Genomic DNA, 16,097 nt, shown 5'->3' with positions numbered 1-16,097 from the left:
TGGGAAGTGCTGGCCCCACCAAAAGGCAATCAGCTTCAAACCGTGCACACTTCTGTCTGCCAACAGGGCATCAGTTTCAGCCCTGTGGCCACCTCTTATTTTACAGATCAGGAAACTGAGAACCAGAGAGGGCAAGGGACCTGTCCAAGGCCACACAACTAGACAAAGCTGAAAACAGAGCACAGTTTTCTATAACTCTTGTCAAGTGCCCTTTCCCTAACAGCCAAGTGCCTTTTGGTGCCCTCTGCACTGGACTGTGAGGCCCAGGGTGTGGGGCTGCTCTCTACAGTGATCTTAAGACCTCCAGGACACTGCTTGGCTTGCGAGAACCACTGCTGCCTGCTGGAGGATGCCGTTCACTGGGCTCTAGTGGTATGTAGAAGAGTTTGGTCCGGGTGAAAGATGCTCACCTTCCAAGCCTTTAACCCTTACACGTGAGCAGATGGTAGAATTGCCAGGCCTGGAGAGGGGCCCACACCAATGTCTGGGGTAAAAAAGGCCAAAGAGATCCAGTAGGTGCCAGGGGCAATTTCTAATCTGCTACTAATGACCTGTCAGGGGAGGAGGCTTAGCCCTTCCTGTGGAGTATCTTTGTTAGAGTCGAAGGGCATTGGAGTAGAGAGTCCTGACCTGGGTCAACAAAAAGACTAGGGAGAGTCAGGAGTCAAGATTCAGGATAACAAGGTGGGGCTGCAAATATGGAGATCAGGATCCAGTGAGAAGCGGCTGCCCGCAGGAGGTAGGCTCAGGAGCCCCGGAAACGCAGCCGGCTGAACCCCCGCTGAAGCCTCCTAGGCAGGAACAACTCCAGCTGTCAATTAGTAGCACAAAGTGCCCTGAGGGTGTCAGATATTTACACCGTACAGAGCAGAATGTTTGCATGTGTGTAATCATATAAAATTTGTACAGCCTAAGGACATAAGCTGAGGCTGCATTTTAAGGATTAGCAAAGTGAGCCCAGAGGAGTGAAGTCACTTTCTTAAGATTCTGACTAGTTAAGTTCTAGGACTGGGACAAGAAGTCTTAGTCTGTTGCCCTGTGATCTGGCCCCTGGCTCCTCTCCATCTCATCATCTCTTTCCAGTGCTACAGCCTGTCCTCCCTGCCTCTTTGCAGAGGAGGGGAGAGGTCTGGGACGAGGCAGGCAGGTACGCATTTGTGGAGTAGCCATTGAACATCCTACTCCATATGGGGCTCCTGAGCCTGCTTCCTGCAGGGCAGCAGCTTTGTGCCCGATCGTGACCTCCACCATGTTTGCAGCCCCGCCATGGTCTACGGAGTCCTGACTCCTGACTCTCCCTGTGCCCCTCCTCGCCATCCACCCAGTAAGCCCTTCCTTCCATCAAGGATGTTATTTCCACCATGAGGTCTTCGACGACACCTTACATCCGATGATTGGTCTGTTCTCTCATTGGACTGTGACCTCCTTCAGGCTGGGAACCTTGGTGTGAGGCTGGCACTTACTGACAAGTAGAAGTTGTTTAGCTTATAAAGGGAGGGGATGACCCGTCCAGGTCTGCTCTTTAGACAGGAAACTACAGCTTGCACAGTCATTTCCCAAACCAGTGTGCCGTAAGGGCAACCTTACCTAGTCCACGCACACGATGCAAACACAGGTGGGTCTCCCCTTTAAAAACATTCCGGTATGTGAAAAGCCAAATTAATTGACAAGACAGCAAAATAGGGGAGGGAGGGGGGAGGCGGGGGGCCTATATTACAAATGGACTTTCCACAGACTCCTTTAAATAGTACCCTTGGTGAATATTTTTCTAATCTTAAACTGAGGAAAGCCTTTGTAAGCATGATGTGAAATCCAGAAGCCATAAAGGGTCAATACATTTAACTGCATAAAAAGTAAAGCTATTTAAATGCAAAATAATAATAGTAATAATAGCATATTCTCCTGTAGCACTGATGTCACTCCAAACACTGTGCTGAACACTTTATATACATCGACTCATTTACTTCTCAGAATAATCCCATGAAGTCAGTGCTGTTCTTACTCCCGTTTAAAGATAGGGAACCGGACGGGAAGTAACTAAGCCTTGGTCATTGAGCTGGTAAATCAGAGACAAAACCAGGATTATCAAGGCATTGGCCTCAGAGTGTGTGCTCTAGCCGCTTCCTGCGCTGCCACATGCCATGAAATGTCAGAAGACAAAGACAAAGGAGGAAAAACTGCAACACAGAGGACAAAGGACTGAGTTCCCTGATGTCTGTAGATGTCTTTAAAGTGAACCCATTAGAAGAACAGAGAATACGAACAAACAAGCCACTGAAGAAGCATCACAAATGGCTGTCGTGTGTGTGTGCGTGTCCTTTTAGATCAGCAAAGATGTAAGAGACTGATAAGACTCCATGTTGATGAAGCTGTGGATAAACAAGCATTTTCATGCACTTGGTGGGAACGTAAATGTAAATATAAATTACTATCTAATGTACTCAAATTCGCTATAATCTTTTTTAAAGGACAATTTGGCAATTATTTATTAAAATTTAAAATATTCTTATTCATTTACCTAATAAGTCCACTTCTAGGAATTTATCCCACAGAAAACGCTCCCCAAACCGCAAAAAGGTATTCACGGCGCCACTGTTGGTGATGCAAAAGATTGGAAATGACCCAAATCGTAATTGATGATGTGTTGGCTAAATAAATAGAGCTACATCCACTCAGTGAAATACTATATATGCCTTAAAAAAGAATGGGGTCGATCCGTATGCATAGATATGGGACGATATAGAAAACATAATATAAAATGTATTTAGTGGGGAGAAAATCATTGCAAATATGATATTATCCTATATTGGTAGAAACTAAATGAAATATTCAGAGTATCTATTTTATATTACTATGCACTGGTGTCAGCATAGGAAGCAAATATGGAAGAAATTTATATCATAATAAAGATTTTCCCTTTCTAAGTTATATATTTTCCCAATTTGAATTTTTGACAACTAGATGTCATCCTTTTTTTTTTTCTTTTTACTGTCATGCTTTATTTTAGATGAGCAGAGAGAAAATAGGTAACAACTAGGCAAGGCAACTATAGTTGTTATTATAGAATAAAAAGTGGTTGATGGGCAAAGGTTAGAATAGCTGTCTAACTGTAGGGTACAGTAAAGGATTGACCTAGGCATGCCACAACAGCAAAATATGAAAACTTCATTCCTTTAAGATTATACCAAACATTAAGTGCAAAGTCTGATCATTCCAAGGATATCTGAACAAGAATTTAACCTGGTATTAACGGCTGAATTTTACTTGAAATTTCTAAATTTTATCTTAAGTCACAGGGTAAATCAGTGTTGCATTTCTACTTAAGTTTGAGTGAAAATGAGTTCTGTGGACTCAGAGACACTATCTCCAATACCTAGTGTAGGGTCTAAGCTATGAACACACAGCAGGTGCTCAATAAATGCTTGTTAATTCATAGGCAATGCACAAGTCAACATACTTTCAGTGTGCATTCACCTTGTTCCTTCTTTCTCGGCTTGACTATACAGAGTCCAATAGCATCTCAATATAATAAAGATAAAATTAAATATAAGATAAATAAATAAATAGCAAAACAAGATTCTCCTCTGTTCATTCATTTATTCCCCAGCAAGTACGAGGTCTACCTGCTGAGCCACAGACACTGATGCTGGATGTTGGGAGTGCAAAGACTGGTTGACGCGGCTGCTGCCCTCAGGGGACTTCTTCTTTAATGGGGGAAGCAGATGGCAAATCTAGTGGGAGCCATCGGGTGTGGAAGGTGCCATGGGAGAAATGTGCTCTGGGCTCAGTTCTCCTGGGGTGTGGGCAGGGCCACTGGGGCAGAATTTTGAAAGATGAGCAGATAAGGTGGCAGCAATCTCAAAGAGAGCACCGTGGGCTCAAATCTCAGGACAGAAGGGGTCCTTGGATATGGATGGAAGGTAGAAGGTTGGCGATGAGGCTGGAGAGGCGTGGAGGGGGGACAGATCAGATGGGTCCGACAAGGAACTTAGACTGTGTTCTCAGGGCAGAAGGTCTTCCTCAGAGAGTGACATCCTCACAGGGGGATTTTAGAAGGGTACTTCCACAGTAGTACAAAGGACAGATTGGGGTGGAGAGAGTCAGGAGTCCAGGGGAGACATGCTGGGGGTCTGAGGCACAGCGTGGGGAGTGGGTCTGGAAATGGAACTGCCCAAAGAGAGGTTAAGGAAGTAGAACTGGCAGGACTTGGTGAATGATTGGATGTTGAAGGTGTGGGAAAGGAAGGTGCTAAGGATGACACTCTGTGTTTCCAGTTGGGTGGCAATCCTTGAGCATTCATTGTCTGGAATCTCGCTCTCAGCATTGCAGCCCCAGTATGATTCAATTAATGAATAACTTTCCGGGACACAAGGCAGCTCTTGTGTAAAGTGAGGGGCACCTTTGGTAATCTTCTGCACGGACCTATTTGCCTGCTGCTGATCACAAGAGTCTGCTGGGGCTACCACGCCAGGGCATTTGGAAGCCTGTTAGGGGCAAGAGTCCTCTCTGACTGATGCTCACTGCTGAGCACAACCCAGGTCAATACTACTTCCAAGCAGGGGGCGAGTAGTGCATTCGGATCAAGGTTACAGAGCGATGGAGAGAAAAAAAAGATCATGATGAGTGATGCCTCTTTTCAAAGTGCTATGATGGTCCCTAGGTCCTCTGCTCTTGGCTTTGGATATCAGAGTCCTGAGCGTCCCTCACCTCCCCATGGTTTTTGTGAACCAACAATGAGGGCAGTTTTAGGTCCTACGGGACGTTGCAGCCCTGGCCTTTAGCAAGGTTCAAGTGGCACTGAGCCCTGATTTCACAACTCCCTGCAAAATCACCCCTCACCTCCTGCTTGCTGACAGCGCTCTGCTGGGGCAAAAATAGTCCTGTCACACTCACAATGCCCTGCCCTGCTCGTGTCCACAATCTGGGGTTGTTGACTCTCAACCCAAGGTCCTTTCTTCCTCTCAGTCATCGCCGCTAAGAACCCCCAGCCCAGGACCAAAAGCTGGCTTGTCTGCTACCTTGGTCAGAGGGCTGGAGGCAATTCTGACTGCAGAAGCCTCTGGAAACCCAGTGCTATCAGAGCTCCATAGAGCTGGTCTTAAAACCGGAGGCCTCTTGGCTGAGCCCTGAGTCCCTGGAGGGACGATGTCTGCTGTGGACAGACGTCACTGAGGGAGCAGTTGGGCGTCACCAGGCTGGCTTCTTCCCCTGGTCCCTTGGTGCGTCTTATCTCATAGTGCAGCTGGGCTGGGGGTGCTGCCCGGCTTTGTGGGAGCTGCCTTTGAAGGCCAAGAGTGTTTCTCTTGAGGTCTTTCTCAGCGCTGAAGAGGCAGGGTCTGGGCCACATTTTGAAAGGAGAGCCTTTCGAAAGAGCAAATTGGCCAGCAGCAGGGGGCATATGAAATAACTTGTCAGTTTCGATCAAGAGACCCCCTATTTTCCCACCCCCTTACCCCTCCTGCTCTGCTCATCCCTCCAACTGTACCTTAAACCTAAAAGGCAGACTGTAGCCTAATGTGGATCTTGTTTACATTCTTGGTGAACTCTCCATTAATCTATACCAAATAAAAACGTGCGCTTTGAAGCCAGAATGGGGTCAAATCTGCTTTTCCTACTTGGACAAGCTCAGTTCTCTGAGCCTTAATTTCCTCAAACACAAAATGGGAACAAATGAGCTGCTGACCCCTCCCTCCCGTTGCTATGAGGATGAGAAGAGATAATATATGTAACATAGTGCAGGCCCTGGGAGATAACACAAGGGGGTTACCACCATTGCTGGAGGTATTCAGAGTTGAGTTTTTAATGCTTTTTTCCCCCTTTTCTAGCAACTCTATTTTGTTATTTTGTTACTATGTCATTTATTTTGATACTCTCTGTTCCTTCTTCATCCTTCCAGTCTTCTACTTTATTTCTTTAAGCATGTTAATAATTCTAAGTCTTTAGAATTCAGTGTGTGCATGTCTCAATTCATATACTAAATTTTCAAGAGTTAAAGAGAAATGTAGTCCTACCAATGCAATAAAGTTGTGCTTAAAGGAAAAATATTTTACGTGCTTTAGTATTTTAATTAAAAGTAAATAAAATTGAAATAATCCAAATGTCTATCCACTGGTAAATGGATAAATAAAACATGATATATGCATACAATGCCATACTGTTCAGCAATAAAAGGAACAAAGTCCTGACACAGGCTGCAGCGTGCGCAAACCTCAAAAGCACTGTAAGGGAAAGAAGCCAGAGGCAAAAGACTACAGGCTGTATGGTTCTGTTGATATGAATGTCCAGACTAGGCAAATCTATTGAGACAGAGAGCAGATCAGTGTTGCCTGGGGCAGAGGTGGGAATGGATACTGACTGCAAATGGGCATGATAGATTTTTTGAGGGTAATTAAAATGTTAAATAAAATTTTAAAATTCAGTTCCTCAGTCACGTTAGCCACATTTTGAGTTGCTCAACAGGCACACGTGGTGGCTAGTGGTTACTGTATTGGTCAGGGCAGTTCTAAATATTATAATTCATAAGCCTATGAGTATAGATTAGACTCTGGACCTTACGAAATTCTTACTTTTTTTTTAACCACAGTGCAATAAAACTACAAATTAAAGCTTAAGCGACCACAGGGCAATAAAACTGAATATTAAAGCTTAAGTTTCTAAAAATATGCTTTTAATACACTTTTACATTCAAAAAATAAATTAAAAATTCAATTACACAATAATCAAGACTACACAGTACTGACACGAGAGTAGACAAACAGATCAATGGAAAAGACTTGAGAGTCCAGCAATAAATGCCCATATTTGTCATCAATTGACTTTTAACAAGGGTGCCAAGACAATTCAGAGGGAAAAAAATAGTCTTTTCAGCAAATGACACAGTAGCAACTAGATATTTATTTGCAAAACAATGAAACTGGACCCTAATCTCACACCATATACAAAAATTGACTCAAAATGGATCATAAGCCTAAATTAAGAACTAAAACTATAAAAGGCTTAGAAGAAAATACAGGAGCAAATCTTTGTGACCTTGGGTTAGGCAATGGTTCTTAGAAATAGCAAAAACATAATTGATAAAAGAATAAATAAGACGGGCTTCATCAGAATTAAAAACTTCCGTGTTCCAAATGACACCATCAAGAAAGTGAAAGGAAACTCATAGAATGGGAGAAAATGTTTGCAAGTCGTAATTCTGATAAGAGGTTAATATCCAGAATTTATAAAGAACTCTTACAACTCAATAAATAAGAGGACAAATAACCCAGTTAAAATGGCCATTTTCTAAAAAAGCTACATGAACAGCCAATAAGCGCGTGAGAAGATGTCCAACATAATTAGTCATCATTGCAAATCATTGAGATGCCACTTTACACCTACTAGAATGGCTATAAATAAAAATAGTCGAGGGGCTGGCCTTGCGGCAAAGTGGTTAAGTTCACGCGCTCCGCTTGGGAAGCCCAGGGTTTCACGGGTTCAGATCCTGGGCGCGGACATGGCACCGCTCATCAAGCCATGCTGAGGCGGCGTCCCACCTGCCACAACCACAAGGACCTACAACTAAAATATACAACTATGTATTGGGGGACTTGGAGAGAAAAAGCAGGGAAAAAAAGAAGAAGATTGGCAACAGTTGTTAGCTCAGGTGCCAATTTAAAAACAAAAAGTCAAAATATCAACTGTTGCTGAGGATGTGAAGTAACTGGAACTCTCATTGCTGGTAGGAATGTAAAACGGTACAGTCACTTTGGAAAACTCCTTGGCGGTTCTTCAAAAGGTTAAACATAGAGTTACCATTTGACCCAACAATTCCACTCCTAGATATCTACCCAAGAGGAATGACAACATATATCCACATGAAAACTTGGACATAAATGTTCATGGCAGTATTGTATTCATAATAGTCATAGTAGAAACAACCCAAATGTCCATCAGCCAAGGAATAGATAAATCAAATGTAGTGTATCCATGCAATGGAATGTCATCTGACCATAAAAAGAAATGGAGTACTGATACAGGCTATAACATGATGAACCTTGAAAACATTACGCTAAGTGAAGAAGTCAGACACAGAAGATCACGTCACATAATTTCATTTATATGAAACATCTAGAACAGGGAAATCTATTGAGACTGGGAGGATGGAGGAATAGGAAGTAACTGATAACAGGTACAGGGTTTCTTTCAGGGATAACGAAAATGTTCCAACACTAGATTATAGTAGTGGTTGCAGAGCTCTCTAAATATATTAAAACCCATTGAATTGTACACTTTAAACAGGTGAATTTGACGTTATGTAAATTATATTCTAAAAAAGCTGTTTCAAAAAAATCAATTACAGACTTTTTAGTTAATTATGAGAATCACAACAAATTATGGAATGTAGTCAAAGTTGTGTTAAAGGTAAATGCTGCCATTATAAAAAATGATGAAAATAAACAAACTGAAATTCATCTCAGAAAAGTTATGAAAAGAACAGTAACACAATCCGAAGGAAAATAGAAAGAACAAAATTGAGACAATTCCAGAAATTTGTGAGCTACAAAGCAGAATATCAGTAGGCTTAGTAAATAAACCTCTGGGATTAATTTTTTTTTTCCAGAAAAAAAAGTACAATAAACTATTCCCTGTAAATGTAATCAAGAAAAAACAAAAAGAAAATAAGAATAGATAAAAGCAGAATTAAAAAGATGTTATAAATATAGCAGAAGAGGAGATTTTTTTAAATGGAAAAAATTAGAAATCTGAATATCTTAAATATATCAACTCTTCTCAAATTAATTTGCTAGGTTTATTGCCAAATCAACTTGATGCAATAATTCTCTTGTTCATTTGGCAAAATATTAAGGTAAGATTGCCAAGAACACTTAGAAAAAAAGGATAAAGAGGGAAGATTTGCCCTACAAAATAACGTCTATTAAATAAACAGATCAGTCAACTTTGAAACCGATCTTAGGATAAATAAGAACCTAAGGAATATTGAGAAAGTATCACAAACTCACCAGGGAGGGGATACATTATTTATCAAATACATTTCAAATAGCTTAAATAGTTAAAGGTCAAAAAGAAACAGCAAAATCAGAAGATAAGATCGTGACCCTGAAATGGGGAAAGATTTTTCAAACATAAAAAAAGTGGCAGAAATCACAATGGAAAAGATTAATAGACATCAAAAATGTTAAACTTCTGACACGTGGAAAAACTTCTTAAAATTAAAAGGCATGTTACAGATATTATAAATTTATATCCTGAACAAGGAAACGCTTAGCACCTATTAAGTATATTTATGGTCCCAATTTTCTAAAATAAAACAAAACTCCTTTATATACACAGGGAAAAAAACCAGAATGCTAAGCACAAAATGTTAGCAGTTATAGCTTGTGGGCTTATGAATACTGTCTGGCTCTACAACTTGTGTGGCCTTGGGCAAGTCAGTTAACCTCTCCATGCCTCAGTTTCCTCACTGAGGAAATGAAAATGACAATGAAAGATGAAAATAACAATAGTGCCTTCCCGATAGTGTTGTTGTAAGGACTAAACGAGTTAATGCACGTAAAGTACTTACAACAGCGCCTGGCACGTAGTAGGACTCCATAAATCTTAGTACTGCTGTTATTATCGTATGCTCTTTTACAGACAGGCTCCTGAAGCTCCCATTTTCTTGACCCAGAATATTAAAGGTAGTACTGAGAACACGGTAACACATGAGAACATCACCTGACAGCGACAGACTCAAAGGTTATAAGAAATGGACCAGTGAAAATAGGTCAGACAAATTAAAGAGTAAAGGCGAATATTACATAAAGCAAGGGAGAGATGTACACACGATGAATTGAAGAAGTCTCAAAAAAAAAAAAAAATTATACCTTGAGATGAAATAGGGCCAAGGGAAATTCCCACTTCTCTTGCCTTTGGCCAGGAAGATTTCATGGAGGAGATAGGCTCTTAGAAGCGAAAGAAGAGGAGAATTTATTAGCTGGAATTACCATTAACAATTAGCATGAAGAGCTGCTGTAGGAGCCTGTATCTCTGAAAATAGAGCTAACTCCGCGTGGGAGGCGTGGATGGATTGGGGTACCGTTAGCTGGGAGGAATGCTGGACTGCTGAAGGCCAGAGGGTCAAACATGGCCCATGCCTTGTTGCACCCCTTGAGTAGAATGTTGAATCCTTCTCGTATAAGGGACTTTTTATTATCACCAATAGGATTTTTCTCTGTAACTCTGGGCTCTTTTGTGTAGATGGGAGGTTCTCTCCAGAGACAAATTGATCTTTCATATATAAACACAGTTCACAAGCATCTGCAGATATGTTTTCTGTCGAGAATGAGCTTGTTAATGGATGGGAAGATAGCAGCTGGCATAGAGAATCTATACCCCGACACTGTGTGTGAGGCCATAGCTGTAAATTCCATGTGTGTGTCGATATACACAGATAGAGCTTTGCCAATGGCCTGTTTCTAGTATGCCCAAGGATGTGTCCAGACTTGGCCTCATCACCGGTGCTTTCACTCACTCCCCCTAGGCATCAAGGGGGTGAGTGCCAAAACCTACACTTACCAGGTGAATGTCTCCACACTTCCTTCTGGTGCCCCTTGCTGTTCTTCCCCGGGGAAAGGAGATTGGCAGTGAATTCCAGAGAGGGGCTGAGATGACAGCCCAAGCTCACCCGTGTTACCAGACTAGGCTGCGCTGAGTGTATGAGTGGCGTGGACCTGGCCATAGGCCCCCTTCGAAGAAGGAGCTCCCCCTGACTCAGCCTGGGCTTGTGAGAAATGAGGGAAAAGGGAGGGAGACACTTAAACATAGTCACCAGTTGAATCCAAGTACCCAATTGGAGTCATTCGAGGTACTCCTAATGCACACCAAACCATTAACAGCGATTATCGCTGGACAATAGAATTCAGGGAAATTTTAAATGCTTTTTAATATATATTTCTACAAGGTTTGAATTTTTTTCGCAAGAACATATTCCTTTCAAAGCAGAAAGAGAGAGAAATATTAAATAGATAAAACAGAAATTTAAAGAGTATTTCCTCCCATGTTAATTTGTCAGTGAGTCTCAAAAGCCTTAAAAATATGCTTGCCGTTTGAGGTGGTAGTCCCATTTTAGAAACTTATCCTAGCTAAATAATCAAAAATGTGTGCAAAGATTTAGCTCTAAGAATGTTAATGGGGGCTGGCTCTGTGGCCGAGTGGTTGAGTTAGCGCGCTCCGCTGCAGGTGGCCCAGTGTTTTGTTGGTTTGAATCCTGGGCGCGGACATGGCACTGCTCATCAGACCACGCTGAGGCAGCGTCCCACATGCCACAACTAGAAGGACCCCCAGTGAAGAATATACAACTATGTACCGGGGGGCTTTGGGGAGAAAAAGGAAAAAAATAAAATCTTTAAAAAAAAAAAGAATGTTAATGATAGTACTATTTATAATAGTAAAAAGACAACTAACAGTAGGGGATTGGTTAAATAACTATGGTATAATCATACTATGGGATATTGTCTACTTACTTTAAATGCTATTATATAAGATTTTTGATGGCATGGGTAATGTTCAGATAATTTCATCGGGATACAAAGTAGGGCACTAAATGTGTGTACTTTATGTTACTATGTACAGAGAACAAAAGACTGGGAGACTACGTGAAAATGTTAACTGTGGTTATTTCTGAGGGGTCAGATTACAGATTATTTTAATGTTGTGTTGTTTTTCTGAAATTTTCAAAGACTATATTAAATATATATTAGTCATATTGTAAAATGAACCTTTAAGATTAAAAAAAATTCTCACAGAGAGATGAGAATAACAAAGCTAAATCCTAGAAATTCAGGGCAAACGTAGCCCCCAAGACTAGGGTAGGTGCCCTAGACACAACGCAAGCCACCGTCCATTGAGGACCAGAGGCTGCATAGACTTTACAACCCCATCTCTGACCCTCCTAATGTCCTGCGAGGTGGGGATTATTATCCCGTTTACAGATGAATAAACGGGCTGAGAGGTGAAGAGACTCACAACGTGTGAAGATCTCCCAGCATGTCGGTGGCCTCACTGGGATTCAGACCCGACTTGCCTCAGCAGAGCTGGGGGTCCGGGAGCACTCAGCCCCACAGGGGTCTGGAAGTGTGGAGGCCCTGACACCCTGCTACTGGGGCTAGGCCTGCTGCCTCTTCTTCTCAGCGAGGTCACACGCACCCCAGGACGCCCGAGTGGGGATTCACATTCCTCCCCAAGATGTCCCCCACGGGTTTGTTGGTGCCAGTGTTCACGCTGTGGGTCTCTGAGAACAGGACATCTCCAACGCCAAGGTTTCCGCACCTCAGGCATCCAGTGGCCTCCTCAGCCGGACGCAGCCTCATGTTCAGCCCTCCCTGCCTGGTTTCTGAGTCTGGGGAATGTGCCCAGGAGCAAATTGGCGCTGGGATTCACATTCACCCCTTTACTCCCCCAGCCTCCTGAGCAACTGGGGGGTCTTGGCTGCCGTCGAGCCTCAACACCTCAGTATGAATTTCTCAAAGTGAGTCTTGGGAGGTCCTTCGAACTGGGTAGCCTGAGAGCCATGCAGTGAAGGTGGTCAAAGCTCTGGGGGAGGCGGAGGTAGAAGGCTTACCGTGTGGGTGGAACGGAGAAACAGTTTGACGTCAGATTGATGAGTGGGCAGGTGGCAGAACTGCTGTTAAACTTCTTTTCTTTTTTTTCATTTATGTGAGTGTTATTCTAACTTCTATGTAATTTAAAAAACTCAACCTTGAGTTCTCAAAGGGAAAAAAAAATGTGCAGACATTTCTCCGAATCCCTCAATAGTTGAAACACTATCAATTCCTCTGGTAGGGACATCTCTGTCCTTTGAAAGAAGAGGTGTCTGCATTGACTACAGGCTTATGTATGGAGCTCTCCCCACTGTGTTCGCGGAATCTGTCAGAGTAGCCAGCACACAGTGAGTGCTCGAGAAATATTTGTTGAATAAATGAATGAACTGAGTTTGCATCCTCCTTTAGAATGCAGGCCTGGGCTTGCAAGTAGTGAGGTGCTTTTTGTATTATTTGCTATTAATAAAAGAAGATATCTTTTAAAAAGCAAAAGAAATCATTTTCTATGGAATAAGAGGATAAAGTCAGGCACAGCTTGTTAATTTGTCTGACTCAATAAATACATTAATAAAGCCAGTAGCAATCCCTTCCATAACTGTTAGATTGAGAACAAACATGTCACCTCAGATTCCATCTCCTAGCGTGGTGATAACTGAGGAGAATTGTGCATAAGATTTGCTGGAAACTTCCACATTCAAGGGTGGTGACCCTGAGCCCCGCAGTGAGACAGGGTGGACTCACTCCAGAAACTCCATTAGAATGGCTCTATTGAGATACAAGTCATATACCATACAATTCATCCATCTGAGATGTACAATTCAGTGGCTTTTAATATATTCACAGAGTTGTGCAACCTTTACCACAATCAATTTTAGAACATTTTCATCACCCCGAAAAGAAACTCCATACCCATTTCCTTCCTGCCCCTCTCTGGCCCCATCCTAGGCAACCAATAATCTGCTTTCTGTCTGTGTGGATTTCTCTATTCAGGATATTTTATATAAATAGAATCACACAAAAGCCGTTCTTTGTGACTTCCGCTTAGCACAATGTTTTCAAAATTCATTCATGTTGTAACATGTATCAGCACCTCATTTCTTTTTGTCACTGAATAATATTCCATTGTATGGCTATACCACGTTTTATTTATTCATTCTTCAGTTGATGAACATTTGAGTTGTTTCCACTTTTTGGCTATTATGAATAATGTTGCTTTGAACATCCGTTCATTGTGTGAATGTCTATAGCTAGGAGTGGAATTGCCAGGTCACATGGTCTATGTTTAACTTTTTGAGTAATTACCATACTGTTTTCCAAAGGGGTTGCACCATTAAACATTCCCACCAGTGGTATGTGAGGTTCCAATTTCTCCACATTCTTAACACTTGTTATTATCTATCTTTTTGATAATAGCCACCTAGTGAGTGTGAAGTGGTATCTCATTTTGGTTTTGAATTTGTATTTCCCTGATGGCTAATGATGGTGAAAATCTTTTCATGTGCTTATTGGCCATTTGTACATCTTCTTTGGAAAAATGTCTGTTTAGATCCTTTGGGTTATTTGTCTTTTTATTATAGATTGTAAAATTTCTTTACATATTCAGGATACAAGTCCTTTGCCAGATACATGATCTGCAAATATTTTCTCCCATTGTGTAGGTTCTTTTTTCACTTTCTTGGTGGTGTCATTTGAAACACAAAAGTTTTTAATTTTCATGAGTCCAATTTATTTTTTCCTTTGTTACTTGTGCTTTTGGTATTATATCTAAGAAGGCTTTGCCTCTTGAAAATTTACTCATATTTTCTTCTAAGGGTCGTTACATTTTAGCGCCCACATTTAGGTCTATGATCCACCTTAAGTTAATTTTTGTGTAAGGTGTGAGGGAGGGATTCAACTTCATTCTTTTTTGTGTGAAGACCCGGTTGTCCCAGCGCTACTTCCTGAAAAGACTATTCTTCCCCCCCTTGAATTGTCTTGGCATCTCTGTCAAAGAGCAATTGATGAAACATCTGAGGACTTATTTCTGGATTCTCAAGGCTATTCCATTGATCTGTAAGTCTGTCTTTATGCCAGTGCCACACTGTCTTGATTACTGTAGCTCTGCAGTAAGTTTTGAAATTGAGAGATGTGAGTCCTCTAACTTTGTCCTTTTTTAAGATTGTTTTAGCTGTTCTGGATCCCTTGAAACTTCATATGAATTTTGGGAGCAACTCTGCAAAGAAGTCATCTGGGACTTTGACAGGGATTGCATTAAATCTACAGACCAATTTGAGGAGTATTGCCGAGAACAATGAAGGGATGTTTAAGAGTATAAACTGCAAGGACAAAGAGAATGAGAGAAGAAACAAGCAGAACAAGGAGGAGTAGATGACTTGGGCAAGGAGTAGAAGCAGATGCCTGCAGAAAGGAGCCAATAGGACTTGAGCAATTCAGGAAGGAAATAGATTTGGAAACGCAGGGTACCAAAGGATGTGGGAATGAGGTACAGACCTGAGACGGGGGATGGGCTGAAGCCTATTTACTGAGCAGTTCAACCCTCCAAAACTCCTCCACCACCTCCTCAAAGCCTGGTGGCAGCTCCTCAAGATAAGAGACTAGAGATTTGATCTTTTCTAGTGGGGTGCTCTTTAAGTATGGTTTGTGAACTGGTTTAGATCCACAAACTTTGTTACTAGCCCCGATAAGATAAGTACGGAAAGTAAGAATAAGTGTTTAGAATTTTTATAGAAATTCGAAACTGCCTCAACATTCAAGTGTGCACTCAGAGGATTCTTCTTGCTGAACAGGACATAGGCCACTGTGATGTCTGAACGCCTATTGTGAGTCACGTGTGGTGGCAGGTGTGTGCTAGCCATGTGCAATAGAACTACGTGTGGGTCCCTGACAAATTGGAAATTTAAAAACTGGTCCCTCACTACAGATGGTTCAAGAAGCATGCGCTAGAGGCTGACGGGCTCGGTTGCATGTATAGTTGGGAGAAGTTGAGGTACCTGGCTGGAAATCTACATTCTGAACAGTGGGATACCCAGCCTTCCTCCCACTCTCTTTCAAGAAAACTGGCAGCTGGGCTTATACCTGCCCCCAACACCTATCCCCAGACAGGAGTCTAGAAGATCATTACTGGAAAAGACAATGGCCCAGAAAGAAGACTTTCAAACACTGACATTTAGAAGTCCCTTCAGAGAAAAAGTTGCTTGATACCCCATGTCTATATCTCTACAGTGAAGTTCTTCATGAACAAGCTATACCCATGCACACAAAGCTTAAAGTAAACTTTAAAAAGTTTTGTTTTGTTTTTTGAATAGGCTTTATACTAATATGGCTCAGAATTCAAAAGATTGCAAAGGATGCAATGAAGAGTCCTCTCTCCATCACGACTTAGTTCCCGTCCAGTAAGCTCTTTAGTGCCTCGCTCTTTAACACAAATAGAAAGCCTATGTGAAAGACAGACCAAAATACAGAAATAAGAAACCCAGAGAAAAAGAAAAGAACGTAGAGAGAAGAAAAGTTCAAAAAGGA

At 41.8% G+C, this 16,097-nt stretch overlaps 1 protein-coding gene across 3 annotated transcripts in view; it reads right to left on the bottom strand.

Moving 5' to 3' along the window:
- NINJ2 (ninjurin 2) overlaps nt 1-16,097 on the bottom strand; it is a 72,380-nt gene that overhangs the window by 17,225 nt on the left and 39,058 nt on the right. The window lies entirely within an intron of this gene.

The sequence above is a fragment of the Equus caballus genome, chromosome 6 (genome assembly GCF_041296265.1).
Source record: "Equus caballus isolate H_3958 breed thoroughbred chromosome 6, TB-T2T, whole genome shotgun sequence".
NCBI classification, from domain to species: domain Eukaryota; kingdom Metazoa; phylum Chordata; class Mammalia; order Perissodactyla; family Equidae; genus Equus; species Equus caballus.
The sequence above is the reverse complement of the archived record's forward strand: the minus strand, read 5'-3'. Positions and strand labels throughout refer to the sequence as shown.